Here is a 7542-nt window from a genome sequence, read left to right on the forward strand (position 1 = left end):
GGCTCAGCGCCCGTCCGCCGGCAGCTCCCCACGGCTCGGGGCGGCGGGGGACAGCGGGGACGAGGCCGGGTTTCCTCTCCCCGGAGGGTCCGGACCTTGCCAGAGGCTCTCAGGGTAGCACCCGCCGCGTCTCCCTAAAACGCTGCGTGTTTGTGAGCTCTGGGAGAGGGGATGGATGCAGAGATCCATGATGGGTTAGCTTTCCGGCAGATAGCTTTAATCGGAAACCGTAAAGGCAATCAGTTTAGTACTTAAAGGGGCCAACAAGAAAGCTGCAAAGGGACTTTCTACAAGGGCATGCAGTGACAGCACAAGAGGGAATAGCTTTAAACTGGCAGGGGGAGGTTTAGATTACATAGATATAAAGCAGAAGTTCTTCACTGTGAGGGTGCTGAGGCACTGGCACAAGGTGCCCAAAGCAGCTGTGGCTGCCCCATCCCTGGCAGTGTTCAAGGCCAGGCTGGATGGGGCTTGCAGCAACTTGCTCTAGTGGAAGGTGTCCCTGCCCATGACAGGGGATTTGAACTGGATGAGCTTTAAAGATCTCTCCCAACACAAATCAGTCTGGGATTCTATGAGCTGTGCAATCCCAGCTGAGATTCCTGAGGGAGCCCAGATGTCACTGCACCAGATGCACAACTGAGAGCTGGAAGGGAGACAGGGGAGCTACACTTGGGTGCAGGAAGGCTGAAATGACCTGTGTTATTTGTGGGACACACCTTGATACCAGTGCACAACAGACACCGTGGGGCCTTGCTGACTTGCTTCTTGCAGCTAAAGAACTCACTAGCCAGTCACCTTCCCTCTGCTGTGTAACCACAGTTCCTCTTACACAGTACTGTATGAACACTTAGCACGGGCTTCCAATGCAGCTGTCTGAAAAGCAGCACTACTGCTAGACTTGTGCCTCAGAAAACATCTGGATGGTCAGCAGAGTATCTGAGGTACACCTGTGGCTTAGTCTCTTCTCTAGTGCCAAACCTCAGGTGTTCTGTATGTGGTGCTTACTGTGCCTCACTGGTGCACAGGTAACAGCTTCTTCTCTCTAAGAACTGAGGGTTAAGTAAAAATCATTTTTTAATCACACAAACACACAGAAAAAGATTAAGACTGTGCTTTTTAGTCCTGCTAAAATAAAATGGTTGAGACTTGCCACCTAAAATGCCAAAGTATTGTCCTGATGTGAGGTTGATGTGATCACCAAAAATGGCTCACAGTATGCAAAACCAGCTGATACACCCCAAAAAACTCAGTTTGGTGGGGCTGCCTCTGCACTACCTAACTCTTAACACAACTGCTGTGTCTCACCATTTATTACGATTACCTTCACCTTTAAAAAACCCCAAACAAACCAACCTGACATGTGGCTCCGCAGTTTCTCCCTTACCATTAAAATGCTTACTTTTTATTGCTGTTGGCATTCTTTGGAGACTGTAACAAATCACTAAATCCCATACAGTGCTCCCAGGCATTTCACAGTTCCTCAGTAGTGTCTCAGCCCTGTTTGTTTTCTCGCAAATAAGGCCTTTTTTTGCAGGGCAAAATTCTGTCCTTTCTGTTGTTCTCTTCAATACCTCCAAATTCAGTTCAGCAATAATATTCTTCCTGGACCAGTGACAGCATAAATAAATGATGATTTTGGCAGGAAGCAAAATACAATTTCTTTATTTATTTCTTAATAAGAGTTAAAGTGTTTTGGAGAAACAGTTTTCAGATAAATAACAGCCTAATTTCCTTACCATCACTGATGGGAAATTTCAAAATACTCACAATCCATACTGAACTGAGTACATCGTTAGAGCAACAATCAATATCACATTTGCCAAACGAGGAATGTATCACAACATGATACATTAAGCATTTATAAGAATACAGTAATCACTTCCATGACTAAGTTATGATTCCATAGCTTTGCTGCATTATCACTGTATAATATACATAATTCCAGGGCATTGTATCTGTCACGTATACCATAATAAAAAAATCAGATGTTTTTGTTGTCAGGCTGGATTGCAGTCTTGACAAACTGAAGTATTAAAAAAATATCAGCCACTTCTTCTCAAAACCCTGGGGTTTCATTAGAAACCATTATGCTAAATATCTGAGCTTCTTTTGATATGCTAATCTGGTTTGATTTCTGTTGGGTTTTTACTTAGTTGCTGGGGGTACATTTGAGTCACACTTTGAAGCTTGTTTCTGTAGTCTTGAGCGACAGATCTTATTTTTTAATGGCTACTAAGATTCTCAATTCACATGGACTGAAGGTGATGGAGTTTCTTCTAAAAAACACTTAAACACAGTAATAATAAAATTATGAGTACTGGAAACTCTGGGACCAAACTCCAAGAGTTCAGTAGTTCTTATTTTCGATGATATAGTATCTCTTCATGACCTTAACACTGCTAAGAGCTATATTCGTGTGCAGCTTTTATAACTAGCTAGTGCCTTGAATCTAAATCCAAAGACCCAGATTGGGCATTAGCTCTAATTTAGTCTCTGACTATAAACTGCAGACATTATTATCCACCAGCATTTCCTACAGGGGTGTCATGAAGAAAAAACTCGTGAAAACTTTTCTTGACATATGTGGCTTCTGTTAGATTACATGTTACTGCCAGGATGTTTATTAAATATGCTAAGGTATGATTCATTTTTAGGTTTTTAACATAAACCTGCTAGAAAACACATTTAAATATTGATATTTATTATCACAAAAAAAGCAGTCTTTAGCTTGAATTGAGTGACAGTCATTAATCTTAAACTTTAATCCATCCCAGCATGTAGCATGTTCCCGAACTCAGACTGGAATCACTGGAAGCCATTTCCTATTCTTCTAGCAGTATTAACCCCGGGTCAGGTTAAACCCAGAAAGCAACAAGCCGTAGACTGTAAAAATCCCAAATGGGTAAAGGCAAGTGTCTGTATATCCCAGAGTATGTTAGTTAATCTGGTCAGTGCCAATCTGTCTGACAGAGTAGCCCAAATTACTGTAATTTAGATGAAATCAGAGCACTTCAATATGAAGGGGTTTTTTCTTTTCAGCAGCTGCTTATCAAAGATACACACAGGCAGCTGTGATGAATTTTCATTTTATTTTAGGAGGCCTATTTGTAAAGACACTGATTTAGTAACAAAGCTGAAATACCATGCCACCACACGCTGTGGGGTTTAATGCCCAAACTCGCATTGTCTTTTTTGTGTCTTGCAATTGCTGGTTGGAAATAGTGTCTAATTGCAAAGTTGTTGTTGGTTAACTAACCTCTTAAGTAGTCTGGAGTCAGAGGACATTCATCACCTTTCCAGAAGAAAAAAAAACCAGAAAAGGACAGCAGAGAAAAGGCTGTTAAAACATAGCAATGGTTAGAATTTCTTTTAATGTTGCTGAGAGTCATACTTGGGATGAAGAAAGCAAAGGTTTGGGTCCTGGTTACCTGAGCCAAGTACATTAATTATGGGTGCAGCTCTCAACAAGAGGTGTTTGCAAACAAACACCAACCTCCCACTTGTCAGTCCTTCATACACACAAAACAGAATACATGACCTTCCGAAAATACATCTTTACACCCCCCTCTTTGGTCAGTTTGATGTTTATTTGCAGTACCTTTCCTCCCAAATTTCTCAGCATAGGCACTCCTGTATCCACTTCCCTACTATCTTCAGGAGGAAAAACTATGTGAGTGGTAAGAGGATGAAAGAAAAGGAACTAACAGCAGATGTACTTACAAAATCTTTGCCGTGTAAAATGCCAAAGCTCATTTACACCCATCAGCTCCCTTCTATCACAGCACTAGTTGAGAGAAAATAAGTTGTCAGAATGTATAAGCAGCCAATGCACTCCCTCTTCTCCACCTACATACTTGAAGTGGAAATTAAACTTACTATACTGCTGGCTAAGAGGCACTAGATGGTGCTGTAACATACACTTCTACAGATTTTGCTGCTTCGTGAGAATTAATCAGTCAGCTGTGCTCCATTGTTAGCTTTGAGATTTCTATTTTTAGAGGATTTAGAGCAAACAATGGAAAAGCTTGATCTCTGACCTAATCCCTTTAAATTAGGTTTTTGTGTGTTTCTGTAACACGCTGTTTTGACTACTTGTTTAAAAAGTAGTCTATATAGTGTAATTAAATAGGAAAATCCTGTGTATATATACCATTGATTTCTACTCTGCCAATAAGTTGTCTTGCTTTACACCTAAACCTGCTAGTTCTAGACAGAACAAAGCAATCGAAGTATTTCAGAATACAAAGTGACTCTCAACATTTGGACAATTTATTAAATACTGATAAGTAAGAAAGCAGGTACAGAACAAAAAAAAAATCTATACTTTAGACATGAAAAAAGCCAGTTACAAAAAACACATGAAGCCACTTTCATACCAACAACCAGTCAGTCCCAAGGAAATTCCTGGCTTTTCAAGTTACCACTTGAGCTTACTATTCCCTTTCTCACAGCTTCATTGCACTACTGAGGAAGATGTGCAAGGTAATGCAGGTATTACCTTCCAGCTGATGCACACAACTTGGCATTCAAGTGAGCACAGAAGTTCGGTTTACTACTTCCAGTCGAAGGCCCTAGTACACACACCCAGCAAATAGGGGAAAATTCCCTCTTTTAATTGTAAAACCAGAATGGATCCTGAGCCTTCTGCTTCAACTATACCAGGTTATCAAATCTGCCATCCCAAAAGCACCACATCATCCAAGTTGTCCATTCCAATACTAAACGTATTCTAAGAGAACACAGACAATGGAGTAAGGCAATTCTAAAACCAAAACAATCAGTAATGGACAGCAGAACTATTCTAGAAATAAGTGTAGCTGGACAACGCTTGTGAAGTTATAAAGAGCAGCAGATGACTACTTTAACACACAACAGCTAATGCTTGCTTCAGTTGGCATTCTTGTAAGAACAGTGTATTTATGACTCTTTTTTAATATTTGCTGCCTAGGTCAGGCTAGCGTGACAAATGAGCAGCTCTGAATATGCAAAAGGCTTTCAGACAAAGAGCCTATTAGCCAGACATGCCTATTACTATGCATAGAAGCAAATTCTCTTGCCAGTGAACTCTCGCCAAGTAACAAACTATTTGGCATGTGTGCAAAACCCATATTCAACACAAGTGACAGACAGCATGGGAGAGAAAGCAAATGTGACTACAAACAGAAATTTAGTTCAATAAAGGAGATAAAAAGTGAGGAAACCCTCAGTTTTAGGTAACCCTAGCTGGAAGGGTATACCAAGTCAAAGGGACCCCAAAGAGTCCTTTAGGTAGCCTTCAGGAGTATTGCCTGTACATAAATCCAGAGCTTCCAGACAGCTTAGAGATATGTGTACCCTTCTGAGTAAAGGGGCCAAGACCTGTTCCTGTGTGACTGCTGCTCTTACAAATAGAGCTGTAAATCAGTGTTGTCCATGGGCAGCTTTACAGTTCCGATGTAAATTAAAGATGGGCCCTAAAGCCAGGCCCTAAAGCCAGATCCTGAGCTGCTCCAAGCAGTCCCTTCTGTGGCTGTGAGGAACTGCACACTAAAGAAACCGTCAGAAACACCAGTGGGAAAAACAGCAGTGGTGTTGAGCAGAGCTCCAGTTACATCACGCTGATCTGAGAGTCTGAAAGAACATACTTTTATTTGGGCTTCCTTAACCTCCTCTGGAAACCACCATGGTTTGCACTGCTCCTGGGCCACCCGGAGGTGTGGCCACAGCTTTCAGGTGGAGGTTAGCACAGACCTGATGTGTCCACAGCTGGTGTAAGATGCAAAGATGATCATTGCCTTTAATTTTTTCCTGTAACAAAATTTTTGGCTGTCTTTGTGTTAATTAGGTGGCAAGATCTTCAGCCAGCATGAACAGGAGCAACACCATTGAGCCTTACTGGCTATAACAAGTCTTTTTCTTTCTCCATTTTCTCGTGGCTCTCTCAGCGTCTTAGGAACAAGATCAGTGTATATCTAGTTCTAGACAGTGTTGCTGAAGAAGATCTACCTCTCTGTAGAGCTCACTTCAGCAATCCCTACTCACAGTGCAAACAGTGTCTGTATATGTGTATATTAATGAATAGAGACAATTAAATTGTTCTCATATATAACAAAAATGGTTTTATATACATTTAGATAGAGGCACCTAGTTAATAAATTTTACTTTGAATTAAAATACAGAGTACTAAGTGTAAGCTAAAAGTACTATCTTTCTTGCACTGTGTATATAGAGCATGCTATTTTCATTATCCATGCAGAAAAATCACTCAGTACTCAGGAAGGTTCAGAGAAGTTAATGTGGTGACATTTATAACAATATTGTTATCAATCCTGGGGAAAACACTCTTGGTTCTGTTTGAGGCTTTTGCTGGCTTCACATGGCTGCAGTTTGTCTTGGGGAAGAAGACACATAACCTCAGCAGATGATGGCAGTGAAAAGGCACCACAGAGTCAGAGCTAGCTAGCATTGACAAAGAGGGAAAAGACACACAGCAAAGGTTTCAAAACCAAGTCCTTTCTTTTTTTCATCACAAAGTACTGAAATTTAGTAGAGACTGAGGATACTTTCTTTGTAGTCTGCTTAGATTTTCTCTGTTTCTTGTGCTGAAAGTTACCTTGTTAGCATCATTCTGTTTTTTTTTACTAGTGGTACTGAGTATTGCATCACTCCAAAGCGAAGATGGTGGAAGAAATATACACTGCAATGTAATGGACATAAACTACATGCAATGGACATAAACGTCAAACTCTGCTGGATTTCTGCCTAGGCAAGCAGAGGAATGGGCACTCTAGACATGCTCTTTTGCATTTGCAGTTCTCATTTTGTTCTTGCTTTTGCAGGACTTCTGTCATCCTTGACCCTTACACAGGTTAGAGTAGCCTAGGTCCCACAGGTAATGGGAGATATATTAGGCATAACGAGTCTAGCTGTACTTTCTATCTACCTTGATGTGTTCTTTACATCTCCTGGTATGATGCTTCAGGACATTCACACTCTGAAAGAAATCTCAGGAAACCCTTTAAAACACTGAAGAACATGGGAGACATGAAAGAGCTGGAAAAATCACAGAGAATCTGGCCTTACAACTCATACTGGACACCCCAGCTATATTGAGCCCATATCAGTCTATAGTCTAATATTTGAGCTGCCACCTTCATGTCACACAGTTTCAGCACTGCAGATTGATGACCATTCTAGTCTTGCTGCTGAGGCATTTCCCATCATGAGGACCTGTGACGATGTCTTCCTGGTACAGCTGAGTCCTTTCTGGAGGGTCATTACAGCCTCAGAAAGGCATTTGGATTCCCCTACAGCACCACACTTAAAATCCATCCACTGCCAGTTTCATCTCTGCTGGAAGGAAAAAAGAGATCTTGCTGCCAACTGTATAGATAAGGAAACCTTTGCCAGATAACCTCTCTCATGTACGAAACTACTTACAAAGTAGTATTTTCTCTTGACTAGCATAACAGTCACATTAAGAGGATTCCTCTACCTGAGAGAATCTCTTAGTGAAACGCTGAACTGACTAACAGCTTTAAAGGACTTCAGATAAAGTGA

The sequence above is a fragment of the Psittacula echo genome, assembly GCF_963264785.1.
Source record: "Psittacula echo genome assembly, chromosome: 9".
Classification (NCBI taxonomy): domain Eukaryota; kingdom Metazoa; phylum Chordata; class Aves; order Psittaciformes; family Psittacidae; genus Psittacula; species Psittacula echo.